Source organism: Aedes aegypti, chromosome 1, assembly GCF_002204515.2.
Source record: "Aedes aegypti strain LVP_AGWG chromosome 1, AaegL5.0 Primary Assembly, whole genome shotgun sequence".
NCBI lineage: Eukaryota > Metazoa > Arthropoda > Insecta > Diptera > Culicidae > Aedes > Aedes aegypti.
Genome location: NC_035107.1, coordinates 79,982,130 through 79,999,041, shown reverse-complemented (window position 1 = coordinate 79,999,041; position 16,912 = coordinate 79,982,130). Strand labels below are relative to the sequence as shown.

General features: G+C 35.5%; 1 protein-coding gene and 1 long non-coding RNA gene across 3 annotated transcripts in view; one reads left to right on the top strand and one right to left on the bottom strand.

The window, feature by feature from the left end:
* LOC23687425 (RYamide receptor) overlaps positions 1–16,912 on the bottom strand; it is a 693,865-nt gene that overhangs the window by 22,561 nt on the left and 654,392 nt on the right. The window contains exon 1 of one of the 2 annotated variants that reach the window (XR_002499484.1): positions 6,684–7,279. The exons of the other annotated variant lie outside the window; for it this stretch is intronic. The gene's annotated coding sequence lies outside the window, so the exon portion shown is untranslated. Of the gene's footprint in view, positions 1–6,683; positions 7,280–16,912 lie in introns of those variants that run through there. 2 annotated transcript variants of the gene reach the window in all.
* On the top strand, positions 164–1,440 carry LOC5566500. The gene is made up of 2 exons (XR_002499485.1): positions 164–288; positions 346–1,440. It is a non-coding gene; the product is annotated as an uncharacterized LOC5566500 (long non-coding RNA).

Genomic DNA, 16,912 nt, shown 5'->3' with positions numbered 1-16,912 from the left:
CTTTGAAAAAAAAAACTATCAAAGTTACCCCGTTTTACGGTATTTGAAAGTCCAAGAGAAGCAAACACGTAATTACATTTTCATCAATACTATCACAAGTTCCTCAATAACCATAACTGTTGCCTGCGATCTCCCTTTCTCCAATTGATACTATATTATCTGTTTAAAAAACAGTCAATCATCGAGCAAATAAACATCATCATAGTGCTCAAAATTATTGCACAAATATTTGATAGCGCCAGTAACGTACGAACAGTGTCTAAGTATGCAGCATCTGCTTCGATTATGGTGAGTACTACCAACTGAATATTGCCATTTTAACCATTTTCACACCATAGCTTTCAGTTCAATTTTAGTGGCCATAGCTGCTTCAGCCATTCCATTTCCAACAGGACTGACTTGTTCAGAGAAAGATCATGACCAAGCTTGTCACATTGAAGGATTCACGTTCGATTCCGCTGCGTCTTCGAACAGTCTTTCCTTTCCTGATGTTCCTCTGCTTTATCTAGACAACTGTACTATTGATGACTTTTCCTAACACTTTGCATCACATATCCCAGCACAACTGAGAGTCTATTCATACTGGATGGATACGTTCCGAAAGTGTATCTCAAACCGAGTTTGAAGTCGTTTACTGCTCTACGCGCCGCCACTGCTGAAATCGCGATTGATCCCGATGACAATCACAATTTGGAAATCCTAGACATTGAAGGGCTTCTGCAGTCCATTCCATTTGTTTGGCACTTGAAAAAGCTAGCCACTCTGGACTTGTGCGTGAATGAAATCAAAAGTTGGAATCTCAATCATCTGGATGGACTTGGCCAGCTCAGAAAGTTGAACTTGGGTCATAATCAAATTGATACTGTTATTTCTTCAAGCGAAGTGAATCTTCCGCTCTAAAAGAGCTGTTTCTGCATGATAATAGAATCACGACATTGGATTTGACTCACTTGAAGGCAGATCGTTTGGAGCGACTGTATCTATCGCAGAACCATCTAATTCAAATAGAAGGATTCCCGCAACGCTTCAATCATTTGCGTAGAGTGGATTTGTACCAGAACAAAGGAACTGTGAGTGGTTGGAGAGGACACTGAGTGTGCTGAAGAACGCTGGAGTAGAAACGCTGAGCTATCTACCGGGGAAGGTGTGTGACGAGAGCGGGAGCGTTAAGGTCGAAGGTGTCATGTGCGATAAGGATTCCACTGCATTCTGAGTGCAGCGTAATCAATTGCTTTGCAATGATGGCATTCTCAATGCGGATTTGAATTGATGATGGTGTGATGACTGATGAACACAATACGAAAATGTACATTTTTTAAGTTTCTAATGACTAACACAAGCCGCGCGTGACTTAATATGTACAAAGAAAATTAATAGCAGAATGAGATGTAGAGCTTAGTTGAATAATCCTCTTATACACTACTTAGTTTTTAGACAGAATACCCTTTGAGATGTTGTGTATTTATTTCATATCTTGGAAATCAAAATGGTTTTATATTGGTTTATTAGTAGAACCATAAAACAGATATCAGGAGATTTGTTTATGAATTTACAGTGTTTTAAAAAGTAATTGAAAATTTGAACTTCAAGGCTATGTCTGAGTTTCCTTTGATGTGTTATATACTCAGATGTACTTATTATCCCCGCAGGTATTCCGCAGGGAAGTATATTAGGTCCCCTACTACGAACTTGATCGATCACATTGAAACATGCCTCAGCTTCCTGTAGGCGGGTCTCTATCGCTGACGACACCTCAGTCGTGAAACAGATGTGTCTTTGGTTGTTCGACTGTAGTTTCTCATTGCTGTTGGATTGGCTTTTCAGTCTTGACAAAATTAAAAACTGTGATTTCATTTTGTCCAACGTTCCAACCCGAAGAAGGCCCCAAACGGACTGACACGTTTGATAAAATACAATAATAGGTTTTATTTTGACAAGACAGAAAAGCCTATCCAACATCGATACAAACAGATCTTTCTTCCTGTCATTGAATATGGTGTACCAATTGTGGTAAATGACGCTTGCCTTCCGCGAAATAACTTTTCACGAACGCAAACGATATGCGTTCGCCGCAAAATCTGTTAACGAACTGAACCTGCCAGCCAACCGATCAGATTTCAACCGCAATCTTTTCCGAAATCTGCCACTCATACTCATGCATCAATCATCAATCACCGATCGTTCTGTTCCTTGCACACCTATGCATTGTATCATCCTCTCTCATTTTTCTTCCTCGCATAGTCATAGTTTATTAAACACGCATTTCATTCATGCCTTCACAAATACAACCGAAGGCTGTGCGTGTTCGCATCATATTCGAACCAATTCGAACAAAACCAAACATGAGCTTTCGCTAGCTCACACGTCACAAGGAAAGCTCGTCGTGATCAGAACAAATTACGAAAACACTGAGACAAACAGCCCTTTTTTTTCATTGACACATGCACGGAATGAATCACTTTATTATTATTTGAATAACGCAGACTCTGTACACCACAATCGCCTTCTCTACTCACTATTTGAGACAAATGATATACTCATCAAACTGTGTTGCTATAATTCAATATATAATTATAGTTCAATATGAACCGTTGAAATGTAACTGCAACAAACTATGATTAGCAGTAAGGTTTTAGAAATGATATTTTATCTCTATTCAAATCCAAAACAATATATATCCAATACAAAATTCAAATTAAATAATCTATTACAGATGAAACCCAAATCAGATTCAAATCCTTATTTGTTCGAACCCAAATACAATTCAATCAAACCCAAATCTTATTTACATCCCATCGAAATCCAATCCAAACCAAGTCCAATCCAAATCTAATAAAAATCCAATTCAAAATCAATCCAATTAAAATACAATTCAAGATTTCAAATCTAATGTAAATCCAATCCAAATCCAAATCAAGTTCAAATCCTATGCAAATACAATTCTAATCCAAACTCAATCGAATTCCAGTCAAAATACAAATCAAAACCAATTCAAATCCAATCAAAATCCAGTTATAATTCAATCGAATCCAAAACCAATCCAAATCCAATCAAATTGCAATTGCAATTCAAATTTTATCCAAATCTATTCCAATCCAAATCCTGTCCAAATCAAATCCAATCGAACACAAATCCAACCCCAATTCAAATCTAATCCAAATCCAATTCAATCCAAACCCAATTCAAATCTAATCTAATTAAATCTAAATCCAATTCCAATCAAAATCTAGTTAAAATACAATTCATATCCAATCGATATCCAATCCCACACCAGTCTTACTCCATTCCAATTCCAAATCCAATCCAAATTCAATCAAAATCCAATCCAAATCCAAATGTATTCCAATCCAAATCCTGTCCAAATCAAATCCAATCGACCACCAATCCAAATCAAATTCAAATCTAATCCAATCCACTTCAAATCCAAGCATATGAATTCAATATAAATCCAATCCAATCAAAATACAATTCAAATCCAATCAATATCCAATCCAACACCAGTCTAAATCGAATCCAAATCCAATCCAAATCCATTCCAATCCAAATCGTGTTCAAATCAGTTCCAATCGAACACCAATCCAAATCCATTTCATATCTAATCCAATTCAATCCATTTCAAATCCAATCTAAATCCAATTCAAATCCAAATCCAATTCAAATCCAATCTAATTAAATCTAAATCCAATTCCAATCAAAATCTAGTTAAAATACAATTCATATCCAATCGATATCCAATCCCACACCAGTCTTACTCCATTACGCAGACTCTGTACACCACAATCGCTCCCTTCTCTACTCACTATTTGAGACAAATGATATACTCATCAAACTGTGTTGCTATAATTCCATATATAATTATAGTTCAATATGAACCGTTGAAATGTAACTGCAACAAACTATGATTAGCAGTAAGGTTTTAGAAATGATATTTTATCTCTATTCAAATCCAAAACAATCTATATCCAATACAAAATTCAAATTAAATAATCTATTACAGATGAAACCCAAATCAGATTCAAATCCTTATTTGTTCGAACCCAAATACAATTCAATCAAACCCAAATCTTATTTACATCCCATCGAAATCCAATCCAAACCAAGTCCAATCCAAATCTAATAAAAATCCAATTCAAAATCAATCCAATTAAAATACAATTCAAGATTTCAAATCTAATGTAAATCCAATCCAAATCCAAATCAAGTTCAAATCCTTTGCAAATACAATTCTAATCCAAACTCAATCGAATTCCAGTCAAAATATAAATCAAAACCAATTCAAATCCAATCAAAATCCAGTTATAATCCAAAACCAATCCAAATCCAATCAAATTGCAATTGCAATTCAAATTTTATACAAATCTATTCCAATCCAAATCCTATCCAAATCAAATCCAATCGAACACAAATCCAACCCCAATTCAAATCTAATCCATCCAATTAAATCCAAACCCAATTCAAATCCAATCTAATTAAATCTAAATCCAATTCCAATCAAAATCTAGTTAAAATACAATTCATATCCAATCGATATCCAATCCCACACCAGTCTTACTCCATTCCAATTCCAAATCCAATCCAAATTCAATCAAAATCCAATCCAAATCCAAAATAAATCCAAATCTATTCCAATCCAAATCCTGTCCAAATCAAATCCAATCGAAAACCAATCCAAATCCAATTCAAATCCAAATCCAGTCAAAATACAATTCATGTCCAATCAATACCTAATCCAATCCAACACCAGTCTAAATCCAATCCAAATCCAAATCCAATCCAAATTCAATCCACATCCAATCCAAATCCAATCGAACACCAATCCAAATTCAATCAAAATCCAATCCAAATCCAAATGTATTCCAATCCAAATCCTGTCCAAATCAAATCCAATCGACCACCAATCCAAATCCAATTCAAATCTAATCCAATCCACTTCAAATCCAAGCATATGAATTCAATATAAATCCAATCCAATCAAAATACAATTCAAATCCAATCAATATTCAATCCAACACTAGTCTAAATCGAATCCAAATCCAATCCAAATCGTGTTCAAATCAGTTCCAATCGAACACCAATCCAAATCCATTTCATATCTAATCCAATTCAATCCATTTCAAATCCAATCTAAATCCAATTCAAATCCAAATCCAGTCAAAATACAATTCAGTTCCAATCAATATCCCATGCAATCCAACACCAGTCTAAATCCAATCCAAATTAAATTCGAATCCAATCCAAATACAATTCAAATCCAATCCACATCCATTCCAATCGAAATCATGTCCAAATTAAATCCAATCAAACACCAATCCAAATCCAATTCAATCCAAATCTTATTTAAATTCAGTCTAATTCAATCTAAATCCAACCAAAAACCAAATACAATTCAAATTTAATCCAAATCCAATTCAAATTTAATCCAAACCCAATCCAAATCTAAATGCAATCCAAATTCTATACAAATCTCTATTCAAAACTAAAATCTTAACCTAGGTCAAATCCGAATCAAAAACAATTCTAATCCATATCCAATCAAAACTCAATCTCAATCCAATCCAAACTCGATTCATGTTCAATCCAACCCAAATCCAATGCAATATAAATCCTATCTAATCTAAATCCAGTCCAATTCGAAATCTTAACTTAAATCCAATCGAATCCCAAATTAATTGAAACCCACTTCAAAATACAATTCAAATCCAAGTCTAATGCAATCCAATCCTAATCAAAATTTAAATCCAATCCGATTGCAATCAAAGTTCAATTCAAATCAAATTCAAACTAATTGAAATCATTCATAATTCAGATTTTGTCCGATACATATCCAATATATATGTAATGTAATCAAAATTCAAAACAAGTCCAATTTGAATCCAGCGCGATTTCAATCCGAATCAAATCCAAATCGTATCAAATTCACTTCTACGAATTAAAGTTCGCCTCCAATTTAAATTTATAAAAGTTCAGATAAGTTTGAGTCTTACTTTTTTTTTTTCAAATCATATCGAATTCAATTTTAAAATCACTCATCACTTCATACACAAAGCGTATTCGAATGAAATTCCAGCCTAATCCAATTCATCCATACCAGCAAAATTCATTTCTATCTAATTACCATTGAAATCCATTCCAAATCTAATCTAAAGTTCAAACATTATAGATCTAAATCACTGTCATATCAATTTTCATTCCAAAACAAATGCTAATCCGAATTCAATAACATTAGATTTCTTCAATTGAATCTCAAAACCATACGCATTTGTCCCTTAACTTCTGCATAAAAATCCGGAGTTGAGAGTAAACATCGTATCGCATTAGTTACAATAATCTTCCGTGTTCCACAAAATTTAATTGTGGACAATCTCCGATCGTATTTTCATATTATCACGGAGACCTGTCGCTCCAGAAATTTTTTCTTGGGGACCTGTCGCCCCAAGCAAAATTATCTCGAAGACCTGTCGCTTCGGAGAACTTCAATTCGGAGACCTGTCGCTCCAGAATATACTAGCTCGAAGACCTGTCGCTTCGGCATATTATCACGGAGACCTGTCGCTCCGGAAAAATCGTCATTGGAGACCTGTCGCTCCGGAAAAATTCGATCGGAATCTTACCGTTCCAAATAAATTCAGTGTGGAGACCTGTCGCTCCAAGAAAGTTCCATATTTTCATCAACGAATACCTACCAACTACGCCATTGTGGTAAATGACGCTTGCCTTCCGCGAAATAACTTTTCACGAACGCAAACGATATGCGTTCGCCGCAAAATCTGTTAACGAACTGAACCTGCCAGCCAACCGATCAGATTTCAACCGCAATCTTTTCCGAAATCTGCCACTCATACTCATGCATCAATCATCAATCACCGATCGTTCTGTTCCTTGCACACCTATGCATTGTATCATCCTCTCTCATTTTTCTTCCTCGCATAGTCATAGTTTATTAAACACGCATTTCATTCATGCCTTCACAAATACAACCGAAGGCTGTGCGTGTTCGCATCATATTCGAACCAATTCGAACAAAACCAAACATGAGCTTTTGCTAGCTCACACGTCACAAGGAAAGCTCGTCGTGATCAGAACAAATTACGAAAACACTGAGACAAACAGACCTTTTTTTTTCATTGACACATGCACGGAATGAATCACTTTATTATTATTTGAATAACGCAGACTCTGTACACCACACCAATCTAGGAGACCCAGAACAAATTCCTTCGAAAAATCTCAACAGCCCTCCAAGAATGAGAACAACTGAGATCCACCGTCAGGCCGAGATAAAAACACTCGATGAACGCTTTGGTGACTCTTTCGGTAGATACAGGGCTCGTTGCCAATAATCTGACCAGCAGGTTCATTCCACATCCCAAGGTCATCCAATTTTTAGCAGACTTATAAATAGTAGTTAAAATAACAAATTATATCTCTTGAAAACTATCAGAGCCTATAAAGCCAAATCAATCACTAGGGTAAAACGAACCCAAAATTTATCCTGCAAAAAAAACAACCAAACGAAGCAAAACAAAGCTGAAGGACCATTCGGTCAACCTTTTAAAATGTAAACCAAATTCTATGTTACAGATTAAAAGTAAATAAATTGAAAATTATTACGATAAATACCATACAATACGAGATCTATTCAATCAGTTTCTAGCTGCTGTATGGCACGCGAGATTAAACCGTCTTGCCCGGAATCGATCCAAAGCGTTTACCTCACCGAAGCAGCCCAACGAAGAGCCCTTTTCAGGACTGTTATTTAGAAATAATAGCCAATCAAAACCCGCAGGCATTCCTCCAGCCGAAGGAATTGGACGATCATTCCTGGCATCCCGAATAAGAATTGGCCACGCAAACAGGGATCCTTTCATTCGGAGAATTGTTCTCGTCATCTATTGTCCTATTGTTATCGGACAACTTACTTATTTGTCTTTACATCAATTATCTTGAATAAAGCCTCGCCAACAATAATTCGCCCAATTCATGGGCCGCTTCTCTCCATCTCAGCTGTGACCCACGCTCTCCAGGTCCTTCAATCACCTAGCTCGCTGCGCCCCAACGTCTTCTTGTTCCGACCGGATTCATAGCGACCACCATCTTTACAGGGTTGTTGTCCGGCATTCTTGCAACATGCCCTGCCCAGCGTATCCTTCCAGCTTTAACTATCTTCAGGATACTCAGGATTCACCGTAGTAGTTGAGCGAGCTCGTGGTGCATCCTTCACCGCCACACGCCGCTCTTGTACATGCCGCCGAAGATCGTCCTTAGCACTCGGCATTCGAAAACCCAATAGCCAGCCGCTGTCGTCCTGCTTAGTCGCGCTTAGTCGACGACTAAAGAAGCTTTTCTCAGATATTTTTTCTTAACGCCATTTGGGAAATCAGTTGAAAATTTCAAGCTGTATCATCGACCTGAATTAATTAAACTTTGTTGCATGTAGATCAGGTGCAAACTAAACGCCCTGTGTAACATCAATCGAAATTGTCAAGCTGTATCAACGCCCTGGAGTAATTTGACCTTGTCTTAATTGGATTCAGTTGCATTTAACGTCCTGCAGGATATCATGATAATAATTTACAAGCCAATATTAACGCCCTGGAGTAGTTTTACTTTATTCTATGTAGATCGAGTGCATCTTGATGGTCCTGAAGACATCAATTCCTAGTTGTATTAACGCCCTGGAGTATTTTGACTTTGCATCTTTGTAAATTAGGTGCAACTCAACGCCCTGTATGACATCAATCGATCAAGCTGTATCACACGCCCTCCGAATAATTTGGTGTTATTCCACACAGATCTTAGCGGAATCGGGTGCATCTTTTATGCCCTGTAGAAAATCAATCAAAATTTCTTAATCTGTATCAACACCTGGTAGTTATTTGACCTTATTATGTGTATCAGGCGCATCTTGACGCTCTGTAGGACATCAATCCGAAATTTTCAAATTGTTCTAACGCCCTAGACAAGTTTGACTACATTCCACACATATCTTTGCGAGATCTGGTGCATCTTTACGCCTTGTAGAAAATCCATAAAAATTTCCGAAGCTTTATAACGCCCTGGAGTGCTTAGACTTTGCTCAATGTAAAATCAAGTCCATCTCAACGCTCTGTAGGACATCAATTGAAAAATTCAAGTTTTATCAACGCTGTGCAGTAATTTAAATATTGCTTCACGTAAATCAGATGCATCTGTAGGACATCAATTCCTAGCTTTATCAACGCCCTAGAAAAATTTGGCTTTATTCCACCCAGATCTTTACGAGATCTAGAAGCATCTAACGCTTTGTGAAATCAGTCGAACCAACGTGTTACAGGGCGTTGATACACCTTGGAGTAATTTGAGCTTATTCCATGTATATCAGACACAACTTAACGCCCTGTAAGGACATTTATTGTAAACTTTAAGCTGGAATCAACGCCCTGAAATTTAATTTGACCTTTTTCCATGTAGATCAGGTGCATGCGACCGCCTTAATTTGATAATTCCAAGCTGTATCAACGCCCTGGAGTAAAAGTCCACAAAAGATCTTGACGAGATCTGAAGCATCTTTACGCCCTAATAGCAAATCAATATTTTTTTTCTTGCTGTATCAAACCCCTATCGGTCATTTGACTTTATCCTATGTAGATCATGCGCACCTCATAAGCCCTGTATAACATGAATTCGAGATTGTCAAGGCTGTAACAACCGCTATGGAGTAATTTGATCTTTGCTTCAAATAGATGAGCTGTGTCTTAACGCCCTGTAGGACATCATTTAATAAATTCATTGCTGTATCAACGCCCTGAGTAATTTGTTCTTATCCTTTGTCGATTAGGTGCATCTTAGCGCCCTGTAGAACGTCAATGATCCCCCCTCCCATCGTGAATGATAACGTGGTTTATGAACGACTCTTCAGATGTTCTAAAGACTAATTTGTCACTCTTCTACAAATCCTGGAAACTTTTTTAGTTAAGAAATCACTGCAAACCTCTGGAAATATTGTCAAATTACTTAAGAACATCTAAGACCTAACTGAGTATCCATTTCAGAATTTCGTGATAAAGTTCCATAAAAAAAAGTCTTTGTTAATGAGGTTGCAGTGTAGCATATTGTGGCAAAAATAGAACATTTTTAATTAATCGAAGGGTCCAACCGCTAAGGGTGAATGCGACATTTTGGTCGATTTTAAGTCTAAGTATACAGTGGATCCACAATTAAGAATCGTCCACAATTTATGAGTCAGCTGACTTTAAATGACAAAATAACAACACCAAAATCAAACACAAACATCACGTAAACAATTTTACTCAAAATAAATTATAAAGCGAAAATGTTTCCGTGATGTTTTGTGCTACTTTTACTGTTATTTTGTCCTTTAAAGGCAGCTGATTCATAAATTGTGGGTGATTTCTTAATTTGTGGATTCACTGTACATCAAGATTCTACTGTTTGCAAGCTTTCCAATGATATATTAGGTGATTTTGCGTCCAGTGCTAATATACCATAATTCGTAAAAAAAATGTATTTGTTTTTTGGTTCTCATACAATACGGGCGATATTCAAAACTAAAAAAGCAATAGATGGCTCTTTTCAATGGTAGTAAAAACGAAATTCTGAAGCAAAGAAAGTATCACGAAAGATAAACTGAACACGAAAAGTTGTATATTCACAATACGCTTGGGTTTCTAATCACTACTTCTTAGATTCAGTTTCCTAATTGCAATTAATTTTACGTTTTTCAATTATTTTCCATACGTTATGAAAGCTCTTGACAACCATTCTTCCATACGCACCATTGTGTTGAAAATTTGATCAGTGATTGTACAGTCACCCCACAGTTATGGATCAACTAAGGGTCATTTTCAGAATAAAATACGATTAAAAAACATGGTGAAGCTGTACAGAACAAAATTACCTCCCTGACACTGCGGAATATTGTTGTTTTTGAGAATACACCTCAAAATACCCGGTTATGGATATGGACCAAAACACTATAACAGCAATTTATCTGCGAGATAAACGAATGGTGTGCTAGTGAAAGCATACGTTTGGCGTTTGTTTCGGAATCGTCTTATCTTTGATTCATAACTGTGGTATGGGTTTCAATGCCCCACAGTTTATGAATCAACGTATTGGGAATACGCTTGACATTTTATTTCCTACGGATGGAAAAAAATATGAGTAGCATATTACAATTGATTGTGATGCTATACAGATTTATGGTTCACGTAGGTAAAATGTCTTTTGCGTAATTGCAACTGTATTTGTTGAGATATTCCCGTTTTTTCCAATCTGATCCATATCTGTGTGCTATCCATAACTGTGGGGTACTGTAATCTGTACTTTTTATCGTTGGCGCCAACTGTTCGCATTTAAGAACGATATAAACAGTTGTTGTAAGCCGAGTGGTTAGAGTTCCGCCGGCTACAAAGCAAAGCCATGCTGAAGGTGTCTGGGTTCGATTCTTGGTCGGTCCAGGATCTTTTTCGTGATGGAAATTTCCTAGACTTCCTGGACATAGAGTATCATCGTAACTCAGTGTTAAGATTTTGATCCGAATAAGCCGATCGAACCATATTCAGAGAGTGTAAAGCATTGATTACACAGTGGTGCGCAATGCACGAACGTTCGCTTAAAAAAATTCGTTCAATATTCGCAGCGAAACTGTTCGAGGTTCTGTATGAACGAACTGTTCGCCCCATATATTACACAGTTCGAACAAACTTGTCTGTGGTTCCATATCTGATGGTCGTAGCAACCAATGTGTGGTTACTTATTGATCGTCAAAATGTCACTGCTGATGTTGCTGTTATTAAAGTATATTATTATAAATGATTTCCTTCAACTAAACTTTCTTTATTTTCAGATATGAATTGAAAATATTTCTCAAGAATATATAAGTCATCTTTCCAGGAGTATTTTCGAGGAATTCTTCCATCATAAGATAAATACAATCCTTCCAAAGATCCATGCAAGAATGTACTGGATTGTTTTTAGGAATCACCCAATAGAAATTTCAAGGATAAGACTTCATCGGAAACTCAAGAACTTCACGATTCATAGAAATTCCTTGAGGACATCGTCAATGTTGCAACATATCCTCCCATTACCGTATACAGATTGCTTGCTCAATTTTATCAGCGTTTCTAGTTTTACTGGGGAATTTACATATTTATGACAATCTTTCAGGAATTCAGGTTTCTTCAGAAATTACTCATTTAACATTTTTCGTATATTTTTTAATTTTTCTAGCTTTTACTTCAAGATTTTGTTCTACGATTATTTTAATACCCCTATCAGGCTTCTGTTCAAAAATGTAATTTGTATTTGGAATAGAGAATCAATATTGCTGATATAGATTTTTTTATGAAATAATGAAGAAAACTTCCTTGGAGCACTTCTTTATAAGTTTGAAAAAAATATTTGTTCTGATTTAAAAAATAATACTCTATAATTTTTTCAATATATATTTCCCCGAAAAAAAAAAACAATTTTTCCTGGAAACCTATGGGGAATTTTTCGTTTCATTAGTACTTCCAGGAATTCTTTCACCACTTTCTCAACAAATAATTCTATACAATCTTTGAAGATTTTTAAACAGTTTTTCGAGATTCCTCAAGCAATGTTTTCCTGGCACATATAAGATGAATTTTTCCAATACTAATAATAATTAGATGTTTTTTTTTTGTTTTAAATTCCTAGATGAATAAATCAGAGTTGGAGAAAGTATTCACTAGAAGTCTTTTAAGAAGGACTCATAATAAATTTCTGGAGTTATCCTTCAGTTAATAATTATCAAGCAAATCCCCAAATAATTTCATATCTGAACAATTTGAAGTTCTTAGTTTTTTTTATTGAATGTTTTCGTTTAACATGTCTACAGGTTTTTTTTTCAAAAACTATTTCAGACATTGCTTTAGATTTTCTTCCAGAATTGTTTCCAGAAATTTCCTAATGGTTTCCTCAACAAATACCTTCAAATTTTCATTAGGGTACTTCAACAAAAATTAAAACGACAAAATTCTTTCAGAGATTGTTTATATTTTTTTAATGGACGCACTGGTACCTGAAATTTATTTAAGAGGGAACTGGTAGTTGTCATATTCAAAAAATTCATACGCAATGATACGACGGATCAAGTTTCATGATTATTTATTCAAATGTACAAAAGGATCAAGAGTGGTCCTCTTACAACAGTTAGATTTAGCCGGAATACTCCGCAACCGGTTTCTATAAGGTGTGACCATTTTCAAACCGTCTTATACGGAAATAAAACGATAGCTCAAAATTCATGATATTTTATACAGATTTAAATAGACGCCATGGCAAATATCACACATACATTTTTGTATCAGGATACCCGGAATTGTTTTCAAAATAGCCAAATTATTTAATTTTGATTATGATATCAATTGGTATTATTCCATGAATCATAATTCATAAATTTTACTTAAAGTAAAAAGATATTTTAACTCTACTTTTTTTCAAAAACCCAACCGCAACTGCAGTTTTGGGATTGGGTCAGCTAGGGATCCAAGAAAACCTTCTGGGATTCCTCCAGGAATGCCTTCAAGGATTTCTTTGTGATTTTTTTTTAAATTGCTCAGAGCTTTCTGCAGAGATGTGTCAAACGATTACTCCACAAATTACTTCAGAGATTTATTCATGGATATAACCAGGGATTCCTCCCAGATTTTCATTAGGAATTTCTACAACAATTTGTCTAGCGATTCTTAAAAAAAAAAAAAAATTCGATCGCAATCGTATTTCAATATCAGTTTCGATAGGGCCCTATTCGTTTACTCCAGAGATGTCTGCATGGATTCCTTCAGCAATTTATCGAAATTTCAACAGGATTATTTCCAGAGATTCCTCTTTATAAATTTCTCCAGAGATTACTTCACAAAAATCTCTACAAAGGATCCTCCAAAAAATGTTCAAAGGATATTTTAGGAATCCCTCCAAAGGATCCTGCAATTGACTTCTTCAATGAAAGCTTTTTTTTTTCTGTTCGGAACATAAACCACTGCGACCAATAGTTGATCTATTGTAGTATATCCCGTGTCCTTTGTGTAGTGCATGTCGTTTTATTTTGTCAATGAAAGCTGAAATGAAAAACGGAATCGTGACAAAAGCGGAATAATTTTCTTAGACAAAATATTTTACAAATTTTGTAATAAAACTGCAGTTTTGTGATGATAATAGATAATTTCATAATATAAATGCAAAGTATTGATGTTTAGGAGCTGTGAATAGCATTAAAATTGTTCAGTCAAATAATTTCGTTAATAAATTTGATTGCAGTCTCCATTCAATCAATACGATTATGCGATAAATCGTTAATAGTTTAAGTTAAGGGATTTTTGCAGAAAAATATAGACACAGCATTCTACAGCAAAACATCTACAGTAATTATTCCAGAAAATTGTCCAAGGATACTGCAGGCAATTTCCCCAGAGATTTCTACAAAGATGAGTCTAGATATGTCTCCAAGGACTTCTTCAGCAATTTATCCAGGCAATGCTTCCGAAATTTTCCGAGATTCAGGAATTTCTCCAGAGATTACTCCAGAAAACCCTTTTTATGGTTTCTCCACAAGTTGTTCTAAGGGTTTTTTCTTTCTGGAATTTCTCCAGAGATTTTCCCTGGTATTCCTCCAAAAACTCCGGCAATAATTTCTCCAAGGATTTTTCCAGAGATTAAACCAAATATTCTCAAAGAATTTCCCCTAGGAATTCCTCCATAAAATACTACAGGGATTTCTTAATATTTTGCTACAGGTTCCTATTGGGTCTACTCCTGGAATTTTTCCAAGTATTTCTGTAGGAATTTATCTACGGATTTTTCCAATCTTCATGGAAGTAGTTTCTGGAAAAATGCTTGAAGGAAACCCTGGTATTTTTTAAGGAAATTATCCAAATTTGTCTCCAAAAAATCTTTAAAAAATATCAAATATCTGGGAGAATTCCCTAAATAAATTCTTGAGGTTTTTTTCTTGTCTGTAGAGCCTTTTACCCACTGCGTCCAATAATTAGGAATGTTGTATATAATTCTTGAGGTTATTTCTGATGCAATAAATGGAGGAATTCATGGAGAAACCTCCGGAGGAATTTCTAGAGGAATTCTTGGAGAAATCCTCGGAAAAATGGATATTCAGAACAATTCTCTCGAAAGATTTCTGGGTGAATCTTTAAAGGATTAGGTACCTCGAAAATCCTTGGAGTAATTCTTCTGTGACATTTCATGAAGAAAAATATTGAGAAATTCGTTTAGTAATTACTTGCATAATCGTTGGAGAAATCCTGGCATAAATTTCTGGAACAATGCTTGGAACAATCCCTGCATGAATTCATGAAGAAATCTACGGATTTATTCATGGAGTAATTTCGAGAGTACTACCTAGGAACCTCCCTGCAAGTAGCCTTGAAGGAATTTCTAGAGAAATATCTTTTATAATCCTAAGAAGCTGTAGGAATTGCTGGAGAAATTTGTGGTGGCAACTTTGCAAGAATCTCTACAGAGATTTTTCAAGAGGAATCTTTCGAGTAATCTCCAGAAAAAAAAACTAGAGATATCTGAAAAATCCTTGGAATAATCTATGGGGGAATCTCTGTACCAGCTGCTGAAGAAATTCGTGGATGAATCTCAATAAAAATATTGTCGGAGCAATCTTCTTCTTGGAGGAATCTCTGCAAAATTCCCTGGAAAAACCGCTGTATGTCTGTCGAGATTATCTTGGAGGAATTTCTGGTAGAATCCCTGGAGAAATATTCGAAACAAATCCTAGAGAAATCTTTGTAGTCTGCCTTCCGACACCAATGTTATTATTTATCAATCTATGGCGAAAGAATAATGGACCGATGCACGAGCTCACTAATTTGACGTTTGAGCGGTGCCGAATTCACTGGTTTCCATGGTAACATAAATAACATGGCACCGCTAAAACGTCAAGAAGAAAACTCGTGCATAGGTCCATTCCCACTAAACAACTTTCTATGGTTGCTATACAACACAAGTTCGACGAACCAACATGATTGAATGCACGAATATGTTTCTAAAAGATGTTCGCTAGTACCGTTTTGCATCGAATTCCCGGACGCTTCGAAAGCCGGACACTCAGAACAATTTTAGTTATTTTTACATGCATATGTACCTAAATTTTAAATAATAATATACGAATCCTTGCCTTACTTTAAGTTCTACATAATGCAATAATTTTCATCATAGTAACCTGGTAACATAATTGTTAAAACTTAAAAAAACAAAGTCGTGTCATATTGAACGTTAGTTTTCGCGCTGATTAGGTCGAAGCTTAAGATTCGCCACTAGAACGAATCTTATTATATCAGAGTATTGAAGAACGTTGAAGTGATTTTAAGCATAATAGAGCAATAATCTTGTTTAAAGTGATATTTGCAAATGGTGAAAAGTGTAGAAAGCTGCATAAGATTTCAGTATTTGTGAAAAATACCTGGTGTCCGGGTTTTGAAGCATGAAATTCTACCGTTTCGAAAGCCGGACACACTATGCTTCGAACATTCCACTCGCAATGATTATTGAAATAAGATGAAAAACTTATAATAAGAGTGTTGATGACTGTTTTTATAGTGGTTGCAAACTATACAAAGCTTGGCAAGGTTATGGACTATGAGTGAGCGAGTGTTTAATTCAAAACAAATGGATGTTTTAGCCCTGCGCTACATTTAGGGATGATGCTGTAAACATTTTATTCATTTTTTTCTCAAACAACGTGAATAAATCCATGCTGAACAAAAGCAGGTAAGGAATAAATATTTAAAGAAAGTGCTATTCAAAAATTATATCCTTGTCCATTGGAGGGAAACATAATAAATGTTCCACTCATTGAGTTCGATTCGCGCTTCAGCTAAACTAGTTCTATTGAAAACGGAAGATACAAACCTTTCCATAA